Here is a 23,688-nt window from a genome sequence, read left to right as displayed (position 1 = left end):
CTGGGAACAGGAGGGTGCAAGGTGTGGGGAGACAGCTCTTCAGGGGCCTAGGGAAAGGATGTTGGGAGGCTGAAGCAGTTCGTTGCTTGGCTATACATATTTTGCAGACGTACATTTCAGTTCCTGGCCAGAAGTCTGACACTTTTTCCTGCGGGTCCTCAGGGTTTTGGAGTCTGCCCCGATCTCGCTCTTTCCCCTCCCTCCCTGTTCTCTACCCAGTTGCAGTGCAGCTCAGTTTTCCCCTCCCCAACTTCCTGCTGTCTTGATTTCTTTGAAACATTTTTTACCTCTTACTGCTCTTCTCCAACATTTCACTTATGTGGAACACCCACTTGGAAGGGGAGTTATTTTTGGAGAAGGAAAGGTCATTATTGATAATAAAAATATGAATAATACTTGCATTTGAAGTGCCAATGCTCACACAAGGCCAAAAACAAGACAGTGGGAACTCATGACCTTGTTCATTGGGCACAGATTCTAAATAGAGTCCGGAGAGTGCAAAAGATAGTAACAAACTAAGGGAGTGGTAGCTGGTCACAGGAAGGAGAATTCAGGGAGTGTTTCTTGCGTTTCAATTTCCACAGACATCTATTTATCACCTACCCTGGGCCAAGCAGTGTGCCAGGCTCTGGGGATAATTTGATGAACAACATACAGAAAAGCATTGTATTTAGCAGCCTTTGATGGTTACAGTTGTGTTCTAAAGAGTTAGAAGCGCCCTGAAACTCGTATCTAATATTTTAAATTTCAGCCTAGTTTTCGATCTTGGGAGACACCATGGAAGGGAAATTGGCACTCGAGTGGCAACAACAGATCTTGTGGTGTTGCAGGCAGTGGTTGGTGGCGTACCACAACTGCCCATTACATGTCCTTAAATGTTTTTATTGTGAAAATTTTAAGCAAATGTAGAGACAATAGCAGAATGAGTGTTTATCACCCTTTACTCAGCTTTAACAGTTATATAAACTTTTTATCAATCTTGTTACATCTCTCCCTCCTCCACTATGTTCCTGAAATATTTTCATGCAAATTCCAGACATCGTGCCATTCCACCTTTATTTTAGTCTGCATCTCAAGCAGACAAAGACTCTTTTTTTACGTAACCACCATGCCATTATCACATGTAACAAAATCAATAATAATTATGTAATTTCATCTAATATTCATTCCACCAGCAAATTTCCCCAGTTATCTCAAAGTTGCCTTTTTATAGTTGACTTGTATGGTTGGAGATCAAAGCTAAACCCATATATTGCTTTTGGTCATTCTGCCTTTTAAATCTCTTATTCTATAATAATAGTGCCCCCTCCATTTTTCCCCTATACCGTTGATTTTTGTAGAAATTTGGTGTAGTGGATGCTGTGGTGTGCTGTCCAGATCCCTTCTTCAGGACCAGAGCACTCATTCCTCCAGCTGCCAAGGGTGTGGGCTGCTGATGGTCCACAGTATGAATCTAATGACTGGTTGTCCAGAGGGTCGAGAAGCCTGGGCTTCGTGCTTCAATTTGAGACAACTCTGAAGGACCATCTCAACTCCAGACTCCTCGAGGGACAGGCTGAGACCTCAGCTGTGACTACATCACAGATCAAGTTCTTCCTCTGCCCAATCGTGTTTCCCTCACTCCCTTTCTGGTATGTTCCTGAGGCTACTTCCCAGTAAAACTCCTGAACTCAAATCTCCATGTCAGAGTCTGTTTCCTAGAAAACCTCACCCAGACAGTTGATACCAGGAGTGCTCCTAGCAAGCAGAATTGAAAATGAGATTTTTGGAGCCAGATCATCTGCCTACCAGCTGGCCATACAAACACCACTACTGGTGGTAGGTGGAATACTGATAGCCCTGGTGTGGTGTGGAGGTGCAATTTTTAAAGCTTTCCCTGATGATGAACTGGGATGGGGTGCCATGGAAGGGAAAACACTGGTGAAGACAGTATGACAGGCATTTGATAGGTTTGGGAGAAATAGAAAGCATGAAGACTATGGGAGCTTGGATGGCTGTTGCTGGGGGCTATTGATGTATTGGAAAAAGACAATGAAAGTCAGAGGGCTTCTTTGGCAGCATATGAAGAGATTCTTATCTCTTTCAGCTAGAGGGTGGAGGAAGCTGATGATCAGGTCCTGGACTTAATTATAAAGGTAACATAGGGGGCCGGCCCTGTGGCGCAGCGGTTAAGTGCGCGCACGTTGCGCTTCAGAGGCCCAGGGTTCGCTGGTTCGGATCCCCGGTATGGACATGGCACTGCTTGACAAGCCATGCTGTGGTGGCATCCCACATATAAAGTACAGGAAGATTGGCATGGATGTGAACTCAGGGCCAGTCTTCCTCAGCAAAAAGAGGAGGATTGGCAGCAGTTAGCTCAGGGCTAATCTTCCCCCCCCCCCCCAAAAAAATGATAATATAGCTCTAAAGAAGATGAATTTTCAATCCTGGCAAGTGTGCTACCCCAATGTCATGCCCTGAATGGGAAGAAGTGGGGCCCTGAGACCAGGCCTATGGACATCTGGATCAATTCACTTGGGAATGTTGAATCACCAGATTCTCCTGAACTCTTTGGGCCTGAAGAAATGGTCAACTTCCCTTTGTTAAAAGCTAACACCCTCCCCTTGCTTGAAGAAGATGCAGAGGCCTCTGCCTTACAACATAACACTTAGTGTAGACTGAAGGGACCTGGATCAACTGGGCCTTCTTCAGAATGTCACGCTGGCATACTGTATCAATGATGTGTTAACTGGACTGAATGAACAATAAGTGGCAAGTCCTGAGAGACCTATGCCCCAGAAGGTTGGAGATAACCCCTGCAAATATTCAAGGGTTTACACATCAGTGAAATTTTAAGGCTGTCTGGGGCATGCCAGGGCATTCCCTCCAAAGTAAAGAACAAATTATTGTATCTCCCACCCTTCACCCCTAAGAAGAAAGCAAAACACTTTGTAGGTCCCTTCAGGTTCTTGGGGGCAGTATACTCTATACTTAGGAATCCTGCTTTGACCCATTTGCTGAATGACGTTGAAGGTTTCCTGGCTTGATTGGGACCCAGAGAAGGAAAAGGATCTGTAGCAGGTCCAGGCCATGGTGAAAGCAGCCCTGCCGCTTGGGCCCCACGACTTGAAGGCTGTGATACTAGAGGTATCTCTAGCAGGAAAAGACGGTGTGAGGAGTGGATGGCACGCTCCAATAGAAAAGTTACAACGTAGCTCGCCAGGATTCTGGCTCAAGGCCATGTCCTTTGCAGCAGAGAACTAAACGCCATTCACCAAACAGTGCCTCTTAAGCTACTGCAGCTGATAGTCCTGGAGCATCTAATGACCTTGTGTCCAGAGCTGGATTTTGTCAAAGCCACCAAGTCATATGTCATAATTGGACATTCAGTCCAATTAACCAGCAGCAAACCATTGTAACTTGGAAGTGGTGTGTCTGGGATTGGGCACGAGTGCATGAGGGAGCACAGCAAGGCTGCATAAGCAGGTGGCCAGACTTCCATTCCCTACTGTATTGTGCACTGGCCCCTCTTTCTCACAAGCAAATGTGAACAAGGTCACTGTGAGGGTACAAAGGCGTGGGCTCTGCCTCCATGCAGGATATCTCTAAAGGGCCAGGGCTCCCTGAGGGGTTGGCCAAGCTCTCCATTGCAACTGTGTGCAGTTTAACTCCTCCCTTTGCCCAGTTCTGTTGGCCTCACTCCATTAGAGATGTTTTCCCCGAGCCCACTCTCTAATGAATCTCCTGCACGTGATTCTCCATGTCAGAGTCTGCTTCCCAGAGAACCCTACCTCAGACACTGTGTCACTTGACCCGTAGAATGTCCTATATTCTGTATTTGGCTGATTGTTTCCCTGTAGTGTGGTTCTACAGTTACCTATTTTCTATCCCCTATGTTTCCTATAAAGTGGGATTAGGGCCAGGACTTTATTAGATTCAGTTGGTACCATGTGCTTCCCAACTGCCTCGCATTCCAGGGCACACACTGTCTGGATGTCCCGCATTTAGTGATGTTAAGCTTGATTGGTTGGTTCAGGTATCGTCAGCTCAATCTCTTCAATATAAACGTCTTCTACAAAGCCCTTCCTTTTCCTTTTTGTCCTTGCCCTCTTCCCTTACTCCTTTCATCTTTCCTTTGCCTTTCTTCCTCTCCTCTTTTCACCTCCTCTCCCGTACATGTTTCAAATCTCCCAGTGGCACCCAAGAATGTTCGTGTGGGAGAACTTAGGGCTCTAGTGATTGCTGACATCAGACTTGACCTCTTGAGAGAGAGGAAGAGTAACTGAACAGAGAAAGAAAATGGATAGTTTTCCTTTTCAAGTCCTTGAATACTCTTCCTTCAACTTTGTGAAAATGAGTTGTTGTTGGGCCTGACAGTGAAGTGGAAGAGTGAGTTTGTATTGGAATAGACAACTGTTTCATACTCTACTCTTTCATCGCAAAACACTCCTCCCCCTTTCTGCCCGCTAACTTCTCAAGGAAGACTTACTGGCATGGGCTCACTCTCACTTTTTATTGAAAGAAAATTTTTTTCTTTTAGTAAACTTTTTATTCTGAGATAATTGTAGATTTACACACAATTATAAGAAATAATACTGAGAGATACTATATACCCCTTATCCAGATTCCTTCAATGGTAGCATCCTGCAAAACTATAGTACCAGGATATCAACAATGATGCAATCAAGGTACAGAACATTTCTATCTCCAAAAGGATTTATCATGTTGCCCGTGTATAACCACCCCTTCTCTTCAATGCTCCCCTCTCTGGCAACTCCTGGCAACCACTAGTCTGTTCTCCATTTCTACAACTTTTTCGTTTCAAGAATGTTATATAAATGGAACCATAAAATAAGTAAACTTTTGGGGTTACTTTTTTTTCACTCATCATAATTCTCTGCAGAGTAATCCAGGTTGTTGTGTGTATCAATAGTTTCTTCTTTTCAAAATTACTGAATAGTATTCCATGCTATAGATATATAACAGTTTGTTTAACCATTCACTGGTGGAAGGACATCCATGTTGTTTCCAGATTTGGGCTAAAGTAAAGTTTTTGAATAAAGCTGCTATAAATTTTTGTATAGGTTTATTTTGTGGGCATAAGTTTTTATTTCTCTGTGATAAATGCCCAAGAGAGCATATGCTGGGTCAGATGGTAATTGTATGTTTAGTTTTTAAAGTAAACTGCCAAATTGTTTTCCAGAGTGGCTGTACCATTTTACATTCCCACCAGCAATGTATGAATGATCTAGTTTCTCCACATTCTTGCCAGCACTTGAGGTTCTCTCTCTTTCTTTCTTCTTTCTTTTGTTTCTTCCAGCTTTATTGAGGTATAATTAACAAATAAAATTATATATATTAAGGTATGCAACATGATAATTTAATATATGTGTAAATGTATGTCTACATAATATATAGATACATTTAATATAATGTTAGTCAAATTAATTAACACATCCGTTACCTCATATAGTTACCATTTTTTTATGTGTGGTGAGAACACTTAAGATCTACTTTCTTAGCAAATTTCAAGTATACAATGCAGTGTTATAAACCACAGCCACCATACTGTATGTTAGAGCCCCAGAGCTGCTTCGTCTTACAACGGAAGTATGTGCCCTTTGACCAACATCTCTCCATTTCCCCCACTCCCCAACTCCTGGCAACCACCTTTCTACTCTCTGGTTCTATAAGATCAACTTTTTAGATTCCACATGTAAGTGAGATCATACAGTGTTTGTCTTTCTCTGTTTGGCTTATTTTACTTAGCATAATGTCCTCCAGGTTCATCCTCAAATGGCAAGATTTCCTTTGTTTTTATGGCTGAATAGTATTCAATTGTATATATATATCACATCTTCTTTATCCATTCATCTGTTGGTGGACACTTAGGTTGTTTTCCATATCTCGGCTACTGTGAATAATGCTGCAATGAACATGGGGATGCAGATATCTCTTCGAGATACTGATTTCATTTCCTTTGATTATATACCCAGAAGTGGGATTGCTGGATCATATGGTAGTTCTTTTTTAATTTTTTGAGGAAACTCCATACTGTTTTCCATAATGGTTGCAACAATGTACATTTCCACCAACAGTGCACAAGAATTCTCTTTTCTCCACATCCTCACCAACACTTGTTATCTTTTGATAATAGCCATCCTAACAGGAGTGAAGTGTATCTCATCGTGGTTTTGATTTGCATTTCCGTAATGATAAGTGATGTTGAGCAGCTTTTCATGTGCCTTTCATTGAAATTTTTTTTCTTTTATTAAAATTTGATGGCACTTTGCTAAGTTGATAAATTATTCTGGTATGTCAAATGAAAAGAAAGAGGAAAGGTCTAGGGTCCTCCTTCCCCTGCATGGTAATACGTAGCCAGTATCTGAAGGTAATGCTTCCATGTTTTTTATCCCATCGAAAGAATGACTGTAAAGATGGGATTCACAGTCAGGGAGGAAAGAAAACACCTTGACAAGCCAGGTGGCAGCTTTTTGGGTAGGCATGGCCTTGAGTGTAGCAACCACCAATCAACTCAGTGGGCTGCAGCTTACTTTATTTACACGCAGGGGTGGCCAAAAGGCTCATGTCCAAAGGCATTAAAGTAGTTTCTTCAACTGAAAAGAAAGAAATTATTTAACAATGATATCTGATCTCTCTCACACACTGGGTTATAGTCAATGTCTTTTTTTTAATGAGGTATGGTTGACATATCATATTGTATTTCAAGTGTACAATATAAGGATTTGACATTTATTTACATTACAAAATGATCACTTCATAAGATTACTTACCATCAGTCATCATACAAAGTTACTACAATGTTGTTGATTATATTCCCTATGCATCACATCCCCGTGACTTATTTATTTTATGACCTATTTTATTTTGTACCTCTTGAACCCTTTCATCTATTCCTACTCCCCCCACCCCTGCCAACAACCAATTTGTTCTCTGTATCTATGTGTCTGTTTCTGCCTTATTTTGTTTTGCTTTAGATTCCACATATGAGTGAAATCATACAGCATTCTTCTTTCTCCGTCTGGCTTATTTCTCTTAGCATAATACCCTCTAGATCCATCCATTTGTTGTAAATGGGAGGATTTCATTCATTTTTATGGCCGAGTAACATTCTGTTGTATATACATACCACATCTTCTTTATCCATTCATCTACTGATGGATGTTTGGGTTGCTTCCATGTCTTAGCTATTGTAGATAATGCTGCAATGAACATAGGAGTGTGCATATCTTTTCAAATTAGTATTTTCATTTTCTTCAAGTGAGTACCCAGAAGTGGTATTGCTGGATTGTATAGTAGTTCTATTCTTAATTTTTTATTTTGCTGAGGAAGATTAGCCCTGAGCTAACATCTGTTGCCAATCTTCCTCTTTTTCGGCGTGAGGAAGATTAGCCCTGAGCTAACATCTGTGCCAATATTCTTCTATTTTATTTGTGGGTTGCCACCACAGCATGGCCAATGAGTGGTGTAGGTCTGCACCTGGGATTTGAACCCATGAACCCAGGCAGCCGAAGCAGAGCATGCCGAACTTAACCACTAGGCTGCAGAGCTGGCCCCTATTTTTAATTTTTTTTAAAAATTTTTTTCCTTTTTCTCCCCAAAGCCCCCCAGTACATAGTTGTATGTTCTTCGTTGTGGGTCCTTCTAGTTGTGGCATGTGGGACGCTGCCTCAGCGTGGTTTGATGAGCAGTGCCATGTCCGCGCCCAGGATTTGAACCAACGAAACACTGGGCCGCCTGCAGTAGAGTGCGCAAACTTAACCACTCGGCCACGGGGCCAGCCCCTATTTTTAATTTTTTGAGGAAACTCCATACTGTTTTACATAGTGGTTATACTAATTTGCATTTCCACCAATGTGCACCAGAATTCCCTTTCCTCCACATCCTTCCCAACACTTGTTATTTGTTGTCTTTTTAATAGTAGCCATTCTGTTAGATGTGGAATGATATCTCATTGTGGTTTTGATTTGCATTTTCCGGATGATTAATGATGTTGAGCACCTTTTCATGTACCTATTGGCCATCTGTATGTCATCTTTGGAAAAATGTCTATTCAGGCCCTCTGCCCATTTTAAATTAGATTATTTGCTTTTTTGATATTGAGTTGTATGAGTTCTTTATATATTTTGGATATTAACCCCTTATTGGATATATCATTTGCAAATATATTCTCCCATTCAGTAGATTGCCTTTTTGTCTCGTTGATGATTTCCTTCACTGTGCAGAAGCTTTTTGGTTTGATGCAGTCCTACTGGTTTATTTTTGCTTTTGTTGCCCTTGCCTGAGGAGACAGACACAAAAAATATGGCTCAGATCAATGTTAGAGCATACTATGTTTTCTTCTAGGAGTTTTATGGTTTCAGGTCTTACATTTATGTCTTTAATCCATTTTCAGTTTATTTTTGTATATGGTGTAAGGTAGTGGTCCAGTTTCATTCTTTTGCATGTGGCTGTCCAGTTTTCCCAACACCATTTATTGAAGAGATTTTTTTCCCCATTGTATCTTCTTGTCTCCTTTGCTGTGGACTAATTGACCATATAGGTGTGGGTTTGTAGTCCATGTCTTAAAGTTCTTTTAATTGCCAGTAACAGGAAATACCAGAAATAGTTTAGCCAAAAAGAAAAGGAAAAAAACCAGGGCTAGATGATGAAGTCCAAGAGGAAGTTGACCCTTAAATAAGGTTTCAGGAAAGGAAATGACCAGAAGTTAGAAAGCTGTCAGACCCCAGGACGTTATTCCCACTTGCAACATCTCTCTGTTTACATTCTTAAGAGAGAGATCATGACTGGCTTTCTTGGGTCAGGTGTCCATTCCCCATTCAGTCAACTGTGGTCAAGGGGACAAGGCCATTTACTACAAATGTGGGGGGAGGGGCAGTTCACACTGAAGGGGGTTTGAGTTGTGGCCATGGCCGATACTTCAGAAGTCAGTCAACATCTAATAAGTATGAGGAATGGATGAAGGATGTGCGCATGTGTGTGTTTACCTACATACACGCAAATAGATAAATGCATATATCTGTATACATATATATATAAAATATAAATTTCATATTAAACAGTGAACACTAACACTGAAGAGTCTGTTGGTCAGTCATTAAAATGATCATGTGTGAAAGCTGCATGAGTGCAGGGGCCTTGCTGTCATATTTATGTCTTGATGCCCAGAACCTGGGTGTGCACCTAGCTCACAGTAGGTATTTGTTTACTGAATTTATGAATCTTTATAAATCGTGATAAAAATAAAAATAGATGCAATTTGAAGTACACAACAGTACCTATAAAATATTCTTGCCAAAAAGTTGAAACTGAGTCTAATCAATGCTTTAGAACTAACTTCCAGTTTACAGGAAATAGAGAGAGAGAGAGGGACAAGCTAAATGATACTGTGAGGAATCAAACAAATAAATCCAGAAATGGGACATTCTATAGGACAATTGACCTGATTTCTGCAACGAGAGAATGGCGTGGGGAAAAAAAAAAGAGAGAGAGAGTTTTAAGAGACATATCAACTAAATGTATTGTGTGGACCTTGTTTGGATCATGATTCAAACACACCAACCATAAAAAGAGATTTTTGAAACAATCATGGAAATTTGATCATAGACTGGACATTAGATGATACCAAAGAATTATTGTTAATGTTGTTAAATACGACAATGGCCTTACGGTTACCTAAGGAATGTGCCCATATTTTTTAGGGATGCATACTGTATATATGGCATGTAGGGGCAAAATGATATGTTGTCTTAGATTTTATGTAAAATGCTTCAGCAAAGAAAGAAAAAACAAAAGAAGTAGATACTGTAACAGTGAAATGTTGGTAATTCTTAAGTGTGAGGGGGTTCATTGTCTCTTCTCTCTGCTTTTGTGTGTGTTTGAAATTTTTCATTAGAGAATAGAGCATATTTTCAGCTTTTCCTAAAAATAGTGAGTATTAAGTACGTTTAAGATTTATCATTATAATGTTCAAATTTACATGGAGAAATACTTCTTGTGATACAAGATGAAATGGTGGAAAGTGCGTTGCCTTAAAAGTCAGACGAATGTGGTCTGAGTTCTATCAGCACCCCAAGATCCTGAGGAGGCAGGGAACACGGCTGGAGCCAAGACAGCAAGAGCAGAGGTGTGGCTGGTTTGTGACATCTGTGTGTGGGGGCGGGATAGGGAGTTATACTTGAGGCAGGCTCTGTCAAGTTTGGACCAAGCATATACTTTCTCTGTTTGTCTTTTGGTCTTTTTTTCTCCAACGTTATTTCATCAGTCATGATGACTGTCTTATCAACAAGTTACCTAAAAGAAAATTGTTGGGAAATTGTCACTTTTGGAGATTATGCCCTGGAGACATGTCAACTATTTCTCCTCTACCCTTAGAAAGCGTAGGGGAGTATGATGTCAATTGACGCTGGAGAGGAGGGTAAGGATCAGATCATGCGGGGCATTGTAGACTATCCTAAGTCTACGTAGTGGTTATACTAATTTGCCTCATGCCAAGAGCAAAGGGGAATCATCTAAGGATTTTAAGCAGGATATGCATGTGACATGATTGGTTTTGTGCTCTGAAATGATGACCGGCTAAAGTGTGGAGAGCAGATTGGAAAGGGCCAGAGTGGATGTACTTAACTCTGTTTGGAGGCCAATGCTGTGGTCCATGAGAGTGACAGTGGGTTAGGGTGGTGGAAATGGAGGGGAGTAGATGATTGGAGAGACACTGAAGAGGTGAAATGGACAGAACATGGTGAGATATTGAATATGGTAGAGTGAGACAGCAATGTCAAACATGATAGGTTTCTGACTGGTAGAACTGGATGGACAGTGGATTAATTCACTCAGGGATCCCTGGAAGAGGACCAAGTTTTGAGGAGTGAAAGAAATAATGATACTGGTTTTGGGCACATTAAATTTGAGTTTAAGGTGCCTCTGAGACATATAAGAAGTAATGTCAAGAATGTGGTTCAAAATTAAAGTCTGGAGCTCAGATGAGAGAACAGTGTAAGTCTATTAGTTGGATGGAAAAGGTAGTTTACCTTTAGACTTTTTAATGTAATTGCGTCGCTGCTACAGCACATGCTAGCATTTCACAGCTATAATCCATTGAAACATTTCACAGCTATAATCCTGTGAGACGCAGGGACTCACATAAACCAAAATAAAGTTTTGTTTTATTTGTTTCACAAGTGAGCAGGTTCATTTTTACAGGAAAGCAGTTACCTTTCCTCTGCTTTTAATTTTTTATTGCAAATGTGGAGGGATTCCGGCAGTAGCTAAGACTCTTTTGAGCCACGCATGCCTTCGTTTTCTCCTATTGTTACAGTTTCTCTTTTTCATGGTGTGTTATTTGCTAGTTACAAGTTAGATCAACTCTCCATTGAAGGAGATTGCTCTGGAATTGTAATCTAGCAATTTCTAAGCAGGTATGCGCCTCTCCACCTCATGAGAGAAAGCCACCAGAGAACTGTTAATTACAATTATCTGAAGAGTCAGATCCCACGCATATTTTAGGCGTCAACAGAATGGGGTAAACTGGCGGAGAGGGCGTGGTGGTGGTGGAGGGGATACTATTTCTAATCCCAGTCCTCAGAAAATCTGTAAAATGTTGCTTCTGTAAATAATTTGTTTTTTTAAAGGGCTGTAACTCCTTTAGAGCCTTTGGGAAACTTAGACATGTCCTGTGGTCAACTGTTGGATTTGGGGTTAGTTTTACTTAATCTCCCAGAGGACCCTTTGGGCAATGCTGTGTTTTCACCTGGGGAGGGAAAACAAGTTGATGGTGCACGAACTGGTCCTTTATAACACCTGCGAGTTCTGTCACTCTTCCCTTGCTGCACCTATTTACTCATTTCTAGGTTTTTCTAATTGTTTCTTAGTTTTGCAGACTAGCCAATGGTTCAGTCAGTAAATAAAAATTATCAAAACAATATTTTTGATGTATCTAATTTCTTTCTCTTGATTGATTTCCCATGTATGATTTCACTACAATTTACATATTTCTGTCAGTGAGTTAGAAAAGGGCGGGTGCTATTATTCCCATTTTTCAGTGGGGTGAATAGCGACCCACAGATCAGTGAACGGCAGAAGCAGGGCTGGCACACAGATGTTTTGATTTCTATACTAACAAAGGAAAAAGGGAAAAAAAGATGGAAGATAAAAGGCGGGTGGGGTGGGAGAAGGAGCAGGAAATAAAAACGAAAATGAGTTTATTTATTCCTTCAAGACATCTTTTTTTCAACATCTTTAACGTTCCCATTCCTGAGAACACAAGGATGTATGATGTACCAGGAGCTAAAACTACAGTGGGAGAAAGAAACCCATAAATATTATAGTACACGGAAGAAATATTGCATAAAATAAATTATAACAAAGTAATTTTTGTCAACAGTCTCAATTTCTCAGTGCAAATATTGAACACCTTCTCATTTGCTTGTCTCAAAGTGGAGACCATATATTTTCTGGTGTTACTATTTTTCATTTGAGCACTTTCATGTCTTCATACTATTTTGCCCACATTTTCGCATAAGATTCCTTGATTTTCTCAAATATATGTCTTTTCTTAGGCATGTTTTGCCCACTGAAGTAGTTCTAAACTCTTGCTCTCGATTTTACGGTCCCAGAATGAGGGGTTCAGAGCAGGGTAGGACCGCAGGAGAGCCCCCAGCCCCGGCTCCCGGGCTCTCCTCGTCTCACTGTGGCAAACCTTGACAGAGCACCGTGCCATAGTGCTGGACTTCCAAATACTGTCCATTTCCCCTGTTGCAACCTTGCCAATCCAGGGGTAACTAATGGCTTAGAAACTATATCCTATGCTTACTGGGTTTTTAAAAATATGATTTAGGAAGATCTTGTTATAGTGTTGAAAAGTAGTATTGGTTGAGTTTGAGTGCAGAAAAGGTAGGGTAACCGATGTGACTCATTTAATAAAGTATAATTAAACCCTTTTACCCAATGCATCATGCTACTTTGTGTGTGTGCGTGTGTGTGTGTACGAATTATAAAGAAACAAACCACTGCTACTTCTTTACATTTGAGATGTGATGGCTAACCAATTCTTGTGGCCAATTTTGAAGAGGGAAGTTTGCCTACACATGCATTTATTCCAAAAGCATTTACTGAGTACCTACTATGCTCAAGGCACCTTTAGATACATGGGAGACACAGGGGGGCCCAGCTCCCAGGGTAGTGGCAGGGTTCAAATAAGTTAATAAGAATATGTTTAGGGGCAGCATTTAAATTCGCACGGTCCGCTTCGGCGGCCCAGGGTTTGCAGGTTCTGATCCTGGGTGTGACATGGCACCGCTTGGCAAGCCATGCTGTGGTAGGTGTCCCACATATAAAGTAGAGGAAGATGGGCACGGATGTTAGCTCAGGGCCAGTCTTCCTCAGCAAAAAGAGGAAGATTGGCTGCAGATGTTAACTCAGGGCTAATCTTCCTCAAAAAAAAAAAAAAAAAAAGAAATGTTTCTGTGAACCCTACTTTATAAACTATAAAGTAAAAGCAAATAGTTTAGCATTGTTACCAAAGAAATCAATTCATCTTTTCCTATTGCTTGTTAAGCACAGAGGTGAAATATTTCAATTCTGCCGCTTTATAAACCCTGGGCATGGGGAACAGCAGTAAACCTGGCTTGGACTTGGTTCACACTCTTGGATCTCAGGAGCTGTGGGGACTATGATTGGGACAGTACCATGCATCTTGTCCTCTGTAAGCCCACAGAGTTATAGTCTTCACTCCAATTTGGGGAGAAGAGGAAGCCGAGACTAGTTTTGCCTTTTGAGTCATGCAGACAGTGAGTGACTTGGATTTTCATCTTCACTGATTTCTTTTGCAAAGTGCCTTGCATGTCAGGTGTGGGCAGAGAACCACGGGAGGACTCCCTCCTCTTGCAAAGCAAAGTGGAGTGCTACTGTCACAACAAATGCACCTTTTCTTTTCCTCTAGTTTCCATAAATGCCCAGGTGCGTAAACAAATGTCCTAGGACAGTCTGTGGTTTGCTCAAGGTTGTAATCATTTCTGTATTTTCTATGTTTGAAGTATTCTTTTGTCTCCTTCCTAAATTCTGTTATCTGGCCTACCGAGGAAAGATGCTTATTCTCAAAATATAGATAAGGGAAAATAAGGCTCCATATAGGGAAATCATTGACAACTCAACCTATCTGGCCTTCGTTCAAAACATAACAATTACGTATCTTGGCTTTGGTTTGTTAGTTGCGCTGAAATCTTTGGTATGAATTGGTAACAACCTTTGTTGTATTTGGCATTGAAAACAGCAGAGAGCAACACACGTTTTTATTCTACAGAGTAGTTCCAGCTGGCGCTGACTGGAGCCACCTGACTTTTAAACGATGTTTATTAGAAAGGTCATCTTACATCACTGCTCTATTGTCCAAGGTTAATTGCCAATTTGCTTTTAAATATTATGCAAAAGCATTGGCTTAGTTGTAGAAAACTTAGTCTTGGAGAATTTGACTCTCTTAGGGATGAATAATTGTCTTGTGAAGTCACACTCCTGCAAGAGAATTATCAAGTTCGTCATGACCGTTCTTCTTCCTTCTCCTAAGTGTACCTTATTTTAAAAAATTCCTGGAAACCACTCTATGTTGAAAAAAGAAACAAAAATTTAAAAGCAAACATGCTGAGAAAGTATTTACAGAAAATATGTTAGATCAAAGGTTGCTAATTTTGTTGTATAAAGAGCTTAATATGAATTTATAAGAAAATCATTGAGCATCCATTAGGTAAATGGAGAAAGGATATGAACAAACATTCCACAATGGAGAGAGTTCAATGAATAAACCTGGAAGATTGGTCAGTCTCATAGCGTCATAAGTATATGATGAGATGCTTTTTTTTCTGATCATATTAGCACACTCTTGGAAGATTATAACACTGGTGAGAGTATGGTGAAATAGATACTTTCTTACATAATTTTTGGGTGTGTAAGTTGATAAGATTCTCTTGCAAAGTAAGTCGGAAAACTGTATGAAGATTCTTAAAAGTACTTATATTCTTTATTTTCAGTCATTAGACTTCTAGGAATCTAATCTAAGAGTATAATGTTACACAAAATATATAATGCATAAATATGCTAAAGCAAAACAGGAGAACCACAATTAACATGTTCAACAATAGGAAATGAGTCAATAAACTATGTACCTTTAATGTCATGTCATCATTGACATGGGAGTTATTGTTTAATGGATGCAGAGTTTCAGTTTGGGAAGATGAAAAAGTTCCAGAGACAGATAGTGAATGTAGTTGTACAACAATGTGAACGTACTTAACATCACTGAGCTGCGCACCTAAAAATGGTTAAAATGGTAAATTTTGTGTTATGTATAGTTTACCACAGCAAAAAAATTGGAAGGTCTTTATAAAAATATGAGGAATGCTTGTTATATGATTTTAGCTAGTTTAGTACCACTTTTTAAAAGCAGTACATGCTCTGCAAAAGACTCTGTCAAGAGAACGAGAATACAAGCCATAGACTGGGAGAGAACATCTGATAAAGGACTGTTATTTAAAATATACAAAAACCTCTTAAAACTCAACAATAAGAAAACAAACCACATGATTACAAAATGGGCCAAAGATCTGAACAGACACCTCACCAAAGAAGAGACACAGATGGCAAATAAGCACATGAAAAAAATACTCAGCATCATATGTCATTAGGGAATTGTAAATTAAAACAGCAATGAGATACAACCACACACCTATTCGCATGCCAAAATCCAAAACGCTGAAAACACCAGCTGCTGGTGAGGATGTGGAGCAACAGGAGCTCTCATTCTTTGCTGTTGGGAATGCAAAATGGTACAGCAGTTTGGAAGACACTTGCCGGTTTCTTACAAAACTAAACATACTCTTACCATATGATCCAGCAGTTGCACTTGGTATTTTCCCAAAGGAAGTGAAAACTTATGTCCACACAACAACCTGCACACAGATGTTTATAGTAGCTTTATTCATGATTGCCCAAACTTGGAAGCAGCTAAGATGTCCTTCACTAGGTGAGTGGATAAATAAACTGTGGTACATCCAGACAATGGAATGTTATTCAGTGCTAAAAAGAAAGGAGTTATCAAGCCATGAAAACAAAGGGAAGGAACTTAAATGAGTATTACTAAGTCATTGAAGCCAATTTGAGAAGGCTACGTACTATATGGTTATAACTATATGACACTCTGGAAAAGGCAAAACTATGGAGACAGTAAAAGACTCTGTGGTTGCCAGGAGTTGAGGGGGAAGGATGGATAAAAAGGTGAGGCACAGAGGATTTTTAGGGCAGTGAAACTATTCTGTATGATACTATAATGATGGGTACATGCCATCATATACTTATCCAAATTCACAGAATGTACAACACCAAGAGTGAGCCCTAAGGTAAACTATGGACTTCAGGTGATAATGACGTGTCGATGAAGGTTCATCGATTGTAACAGATGTACTTTACTTTTTAGAATAGTCTTAGGTTCACAGTAAAACTGAGCAGACCCCTCCCCCCACCAGACACGCAGCTTCTCCCACTAGCAACATGCCCCACCAGAGTGGTACATTTGTTTTTCATGGCCAGAGATATGATGTTTTATAGAATTTTAAGAAACTAAAACATTCTTAAAATGGAGACTATAAATCAGTCAGTCTGGACACAATGCATTTTTAGGACTAGATTTGAAAGAAGCCTGAAATTATGTCTATGAATAAAAATGCACAGTTGGAAGCATATCTGCAAATACTTACAAAATGCTTAGGAGGAAGGAAGTGGGAAAAAAACTGCATAAATATTTATATGGATTATTTATGATTATGTTTGCTTTAAAACATGGATTGGCCATAACCTAAAATTTTAAATTTCTAATCTAAGACATTTACTGTACTGAAAATCAGATGACACCAGCTGTAGACAGGACTGAACTACCCTAGAGGGCGCCCTGGGAGCCTGAAGGGTGATGCAGATGTTTTGCGCAATGTCAGTCTTTGTTGGCTGTGGTCATCTGACTTTGGGTTTAGTATAGTATAAACAAAATGGTATATTAAAGATATTTTTATTTTTCCTTTTTCTCCCCAAAGCCCCCTGATACATAGTTGTGTATTTTTAGTTGTGGGTCCTTCCAGTTGTGGCATGTGGGATGCTACCTCAACATGGCTTGATGAGCGGTGCTATGTCCGTGCCCAGGATCCGAACCAGTGAAACCCTGGGCTGCCTCAGCAGAGCACGCGAACTTAACCACTCGACCACGGGGCTGGCCCCAAAATGGTATATTTTAGCATCTCCCTTCGAGATGGGAAACCAAACCAAAAACCAATTGACCCTCCCAGGTGCTATTTATCCCAGGACACTGGGATCCTGAGCCTGTATCTCCATGGCTTTGAGATCTCTCCATAACTTTGATCGCATTTATTTTCGTGATATTTAGCAACTAGTGAAAAAAAAGTGACAGGAGTAGTTTGAAAATAAAAGACATCAGCAGGTGAAGAATTGCCAGGACGGGTCCTGTAGGAAAAGGCCTTATTGCATACCAGAAAAAGCAAACCAAAGACAAAAAGTACTCCCACAGGACCTATGAGAAAACCTCCAGCTGTGATTTGGATTTTCACTCATGTTGGAGATGTCCTAGGAATATGATGAACACGCAAATGGTTTTAGTAATACTTGCCTCTTTATTTAAAAAAATTTTTAATTTTTATTGAGATGTAATTGACATATAACATTGTGTAGGTTTAAGATGTACAATGTGTTGATTTGACACATTTATATTTTGCAATATGCTTACTACCATAGCATTAGCTGACACCTCTGTCACATTACATAATTATCATTTCAGTTTTGTGGTGGGAACAATTAAGATCTAGTCTCTTAGCAACTTTGAATGTTATAATACAGTATTATTGGCTATAATCACTATGCTGTAAATCGAATCTCTAGGACTTATTCGTCTTCTAGTTGCAAGTTTGTACTTAGACCACATCTCCCCATTTCCCCTATCTCCCATACCCTGGTAACCACTACTCTCTTCTCTGTTTCTATGAGATTTGCTTTTTTAGATTCCACACATAAGTGATATTATTCAGTATTTATCTTTCTCTCTCTGATTTATCTCACTAAGCATAATGCCTTCAAGGTCTATCCATGTTGTTGCAAATGGTGGAATTTCCTTCTTTCTCATGGCTGAGTAATGCACTATTGTATACATATATATCAGATCTTCTTTGTCCATTCATACATTGACAGATACTTAGGTTGTTTCCATATTTTGGCTATTGTGAATAATGCTGCAATAAACATGGGAGTGTATATATCTCTTCAATATCATGTTTCATTTCCTTTGACTATATACCCAGAAGTGGAATTGCTGGATTGTATGGCTGTTCTGTTTCTAAATTTTGAGGAAACTTTGTACTGTTTACCACAGTGGCTGAACCAATTTGCATTCCCACCAATAGTGCACAGGAATTCCCTCTTCTCCACATCCTCACCAACGCTTGTTATCTCGTCTTCCTGAAGATAGCCATTCTAACAGTCCAGAAGTGATATCTCATTGTGGTTTTGATTTGCATTTCTCTCCTAATTAGTGATGGTGAGCATCTTTTCATGTTCCTGTTAGCCATTTAGATGTCTTCTTTGGAAAAATGTGTATTTAGTTCCTCTGTCCATTTTTTAATCAGATTGCTTGTTTTTTTCTTATTGAATTTATGAGTTATTTATATGTTTTGGATATTAACCCCTTATCCAATATATGGTTTGCAAATATTTTCTCTCATTCTGTAGGTTGCCTTTTCATTTTTCTTTTTTTATTGTTTCTTTTGCTTTTCAGAAGATTTTTAGTTTGGTACAAACTTGGAAACCCCCAATATTTTTGTGAGTTTTATCTCCAGAAATTCCACCAGATTCTTAAAGTGAAGAGCCAAGAAAAACCTTCATGTTTCTGCCAGGAGGAGAGAAAAGCAACCATTTTGAAATACACCTAGTGCATTCTCCTTAACAAAAGCCTACTCAGCAACAGAAAAAATTACCACAGCCTTATCTGAAGTGGGGGAAGGAAAATTACTCAACTCCAGTCTCCTCTAGGCTTTCTGTCTCATCTAAGGGGAAAAAATAAGATTGCAACCCAGGAACACAAGCTCACTAAAAGACTGTGACTTAAACATAAGGTTATAGAATTCTCCCCCTCTACTATTATAGTTGGAGACTTCAACACCCTTCTTTCAGGAACTGATCAAGCAGGCAGAAAATCAGTAAGGACATAGTTGAACTGAACAGCACCACCAATCAACTTGATCTAATATTGACATTTATGGAGTACTTCATTTAACAACGGCAGAATACACATTCTTCTCAAGTTCCCACGGAACAGTCATCAAAATCGACCACATTCTAGACCAGAAAACACACCTGAACAAACTTAAAAGAATAGAAGTCCTACGAAGTATGTTAGTTTGCTCCTCAGGCCACAGTGGAATTAAACTAGAAATAAAAAACGGAAAGATAGCTGGAAAATTCCAAAATATTTGGAGACTAAACAGCACGCTGCTAAATAACACATGAGTCGAAGAAGAAGTCTTCAGAAATTAAAAACTCTATTGTTTTATCTTTAACACTTAGGTTTACAATCCTTCTCGAATTGACTTTCTATGTGGTGTGAGGCGGGGATCACCACAAGGATGCTTTTTCCATATGGATACCTGTCAAGCACACACACAAGATAAGGTAAGGCCAAGGCCTGACGAGTTTGGTCATGAAAATACAATGAACCACTTCTAGTTCAGATAGTTTATTACTACATAGACTGTGAAAGGATGAAAGCGCCCATGGTCCTTGTCCCATACCCCAAAAAGGATAACACCAAAACAAAAGGAGCCGGATGGCTACAATGAGATTCTTGGGATACCCCATTATGAAGGAGCCAAGGAGCATGATCCTTAGGATCACTCAGATCTGGATTTGAAGCCAGGTTTCATTATTGATTAATCATGTGATAATCAGTGAGATCTCAGAACTTCGTTTTCTCATCTTTAAAATGAAAATAATATCTATTTCTCACTGTTATTAAGTGAGATAATGTATATGAGTGGTATCTAGCAAAATGCATTTCATAGAATACATATTCAGAAAATATGCAAACACGGTAGTTGGGATGCAGTTTATCCAGTGCTGATAACACATTAGGGTCCTTAGTTTTCTTCAGTACATGGACACGCCTTTTACTGGCAAAAGAGAATTTCAAGTACTTGTCAAGGAATAGAACCTGAAACTCTCTGCTGCCTAAAACTTATCAAATATCTGTTGGATAAAATAATGCTTATGGGGTATTGCCTAGCTGTACACCAGCTATCTATTCCTCTATGTCTTAGGTTAAGTTGCTTGGGAAACAGACTCTGAGATGGGAATTTGTGTGCAGAAAGTTTGTTGAGGAATATTTCCAGGATCAACATGGTAGGGGAGTGAGGAAACAGGAATAAGCAGAGAAACTTAATTGTGAATAATTTTTTTTCCCTTGGAGTAATGGGATTATCAGCGAGTTGCAAAATGGGAGACTGTGCTTTTGGTCTCATTCATTCATTAATTCATTCACTCAATGGATATATGTTGAGTACTTACTACGCACTTAATGTTCAAGTCTGATATTGGTGAACAAGATAGACTCAGTCCCTGACATGACGAAGTTCATAATCTCATAATGGGATAAAAATATCTAAATGATTAATTGCATTACAGTGTTTAATACCTATTTTTTTTTAACTAGATAGGCTGATTCTAAAGTTACTAGTTAAAATATATTATGTGAGTCTAGTTAAATTACAAAAAAACAAGAGTAACAGGTGATAGTGAGGGGAAACTATCCCTGACAGCTATTTAAAACATATTCTAAATCTACACCAATTAATACCATTGGTACTAGTGAAGTAACTGATCAATGGAGCAAAACCAAGTACCTGGAAATCAATCCAAATACATAGGTAGTAAATGAGAAAGGGCACTTTAAAATAAGTAGAACGAAAGATGGTCTATCTGATGAATGAATAGATGGATGGCTTTAAGGCAATTGGTTGGTTACTTCAAAAAAAAAAACCTGGATATGAATTTCAGTCTTTATACCAAAATAAATTCTGAATGAATCTGCTATTTAAAAATACAAATTAAATCATAAAAGTATGAAATATAAGCATGGAAGAATTTTTTTTCATGAGCTGAAACGGAGAAGGTCTTTTAAAGCAATATCCCAAATCGAAAAACCACAATGTATAAAATTGTTAGATCTGAATACATATTAATTTAAAATAGCTGTGCTGTAAAAGATATCATAAACAAAGTCCAAAGAAAAATTCATCAGTTGAGGAAAATAGATTTTCAAAAGGCTAACCATGGCTAGTTTTCTTAGTATATAAAAAGTTTTTAAAAATTAACAGAGAAAATATCAACAAACCAATAGGCCATGTTCATACACATGAAGATCAGAGGAAAAGAAATACAAATGAGTTTTAAAGATATGAAGAAATGAATGAAATATTGTTCCATTGAAATAATGAAACAAATATTGATTAAATAAATCAATAATAATATCTAATTTGGGGGTAAAAAATCAATTAGTACAGGTAGGATAAGAAGGTCCAACATCTCTCTAATTGGAGTTCCAGAAGGGTAGAATAGAGAGAAGAGCAGACACGTTATTCAAAGAGATTCTGTCGAATGATTTTCCAGAATTGATGAAGACATAAATTTCCAGATTCAGGAGACACAATGAACCTTAAACAGAACTTTCAAAAAGTAATTCACAAGTGAATATGTGTTGGTGCAACTGCAGAGCACTAAAGACAAAAAAAAGTCTACAACAGCAGGAAGAGAGAAAAGATAATTTACTTACAAAGGGTGTTACAGTTACACTGAGGGCAGACTCCTCATCGGTGAATGGCAACCAGAAGACAATGGAATGATATATTCAGAGTGCTGAGAGAAAATAGCTGTCAACCTCAGCCAAGCCATCATTAAATAAATACACTTTCTGACCAAAAAAGAAACCCCCCCCCCGAGAATTATTACCTTCAACAGATACTAAAGGAACTTCTAAAAGGATATAATTCAGGAACAATACAAATGATCTCCAAAGGACGGTATGAGATACAATAAGAAATTGTGAACCAAGAAAATGAATTGACTAAAAATACTAGATAGGAATAAGATGTAAGATGGGAGGAGGGTGATCCTAATTCAGGTGTTCCAGGTTAAATAAAACATAGTGTTTAATAGCACAGAATATGGAACCAGACTGTCCGGATTTGAATTCCCGTCTCATAATTTATGATCTGTGTAAACTTGGGCAATTTACTTAACCTCTTAGGCTTTAAATGACTTGTTATAAGTAAAGTGTTTAGAACAGCGCCTAACAAATAGCAGCTACCCAATAAATATTAATTTTTATGATTATAAACTTCCTGAGATTGTTTAGAGAAAAGTTGACATACTGATTATCTTTAGAAGTTGACAAAGTGAGTTAAAATTTTAAGGGTAACTTCTAAAAGTATGGAAATAGAGGTTATTCTTTTCTCATCACAGTGAGAGGGGAAAGAAACCCTAGTTAATCCAAAATGAGACGGTGAAAGCAATGAAAAATGAAGCTTTTAGAAAGATAACGTCTAGAAAGTACAAAATAAGGTGGTAGACATTTATGTAAGAAAAAAGAGATATAATAAAATATACGTGAATCTGCTTATTTTTGCAAAGGAATTACAGGAGGGCTAAACCAGAGTTTAAAGAGATTGATGAGAAAGAGGGGCAAAAGGTGGCTGTATGGGGAGTGAGAACAGCTAGTCGGCATGTGGACGGAGTGATACTTCTCTGAGCATAATTTCTTTTATATCTCTGACTATTAGAACCATGGTAATGTTTCACATACTCTCAAAAAATAAACAATTAAAACCACTCAGGATGTCAGAGGGAAAACCCAAAATGAAATAGGAACAATGACAAATAAATCTTGTTTACAAATGAATATTACCACATTAAAAGGGATGGGAAGAAAAGAGCTAATGTAAGTAACTTTGGAATGTAATATTTTGACTGGATACTGTAAAAAACCGTACACAATACTGTAATTTAGTTAGTAAGTGTGCTTTTCACAGGGGTATGGGTAAGCAATTCTGAAACTACATTATGTGTATACTAGGACAGAACAAATAAAATATAGTGTAGATAATGATAGAAGGGTTTCTCACTGCTGGAGAATGAAGGCATAAATAAGAGGGAAGGCAAAAATGAACGCTGTGATGTTGGATTAGAATGAGAGGTAATAGTATGAACTCAGATATAGGGCTTAGTATGCATACATAATGTGATAATTTAGCACATCTATTTGAGTAACTGATAGATAAAGCAGAGAAAAACAAAGTGCATAAGCACTTTTAACAACTGATAAGATTAAATCTAATGATCAAATATAGAACCATATAGTCAATGATTACAGAATGTACGTCTTTCTCAAGCGTGCATAGAGGATTTGGAAAATTGAATGTCAAGCAATTCTCAGCAAATTTCAAAGAAGTGGTAATATACCAATCATATTCTCTGACCATAATACACTTAAGTTAGAAATCAACTACAAAAAATAATCAACCCTCTTGGTGGATGTATAAATTGGCCCAACCACTTTGGAAAACTATTCGGCTATATCAATTAAGACTGAATATACACATA

Source organism: Equus przewalskii, chromosome 25 (genome assembly GCF_037783145.1).
Source record: "Equus przewalskii isolate Varuska chromosome 25, EquPr2, whole genome shotgun sequence".
NCBI lineage: Eukaryota > Metazoa > Chordata > Mammalia > Perissodactyla > Equidae > Equus > Equus przewalskii.
This window is presented reverse-complemented; position numbering follows the sequence as displayed.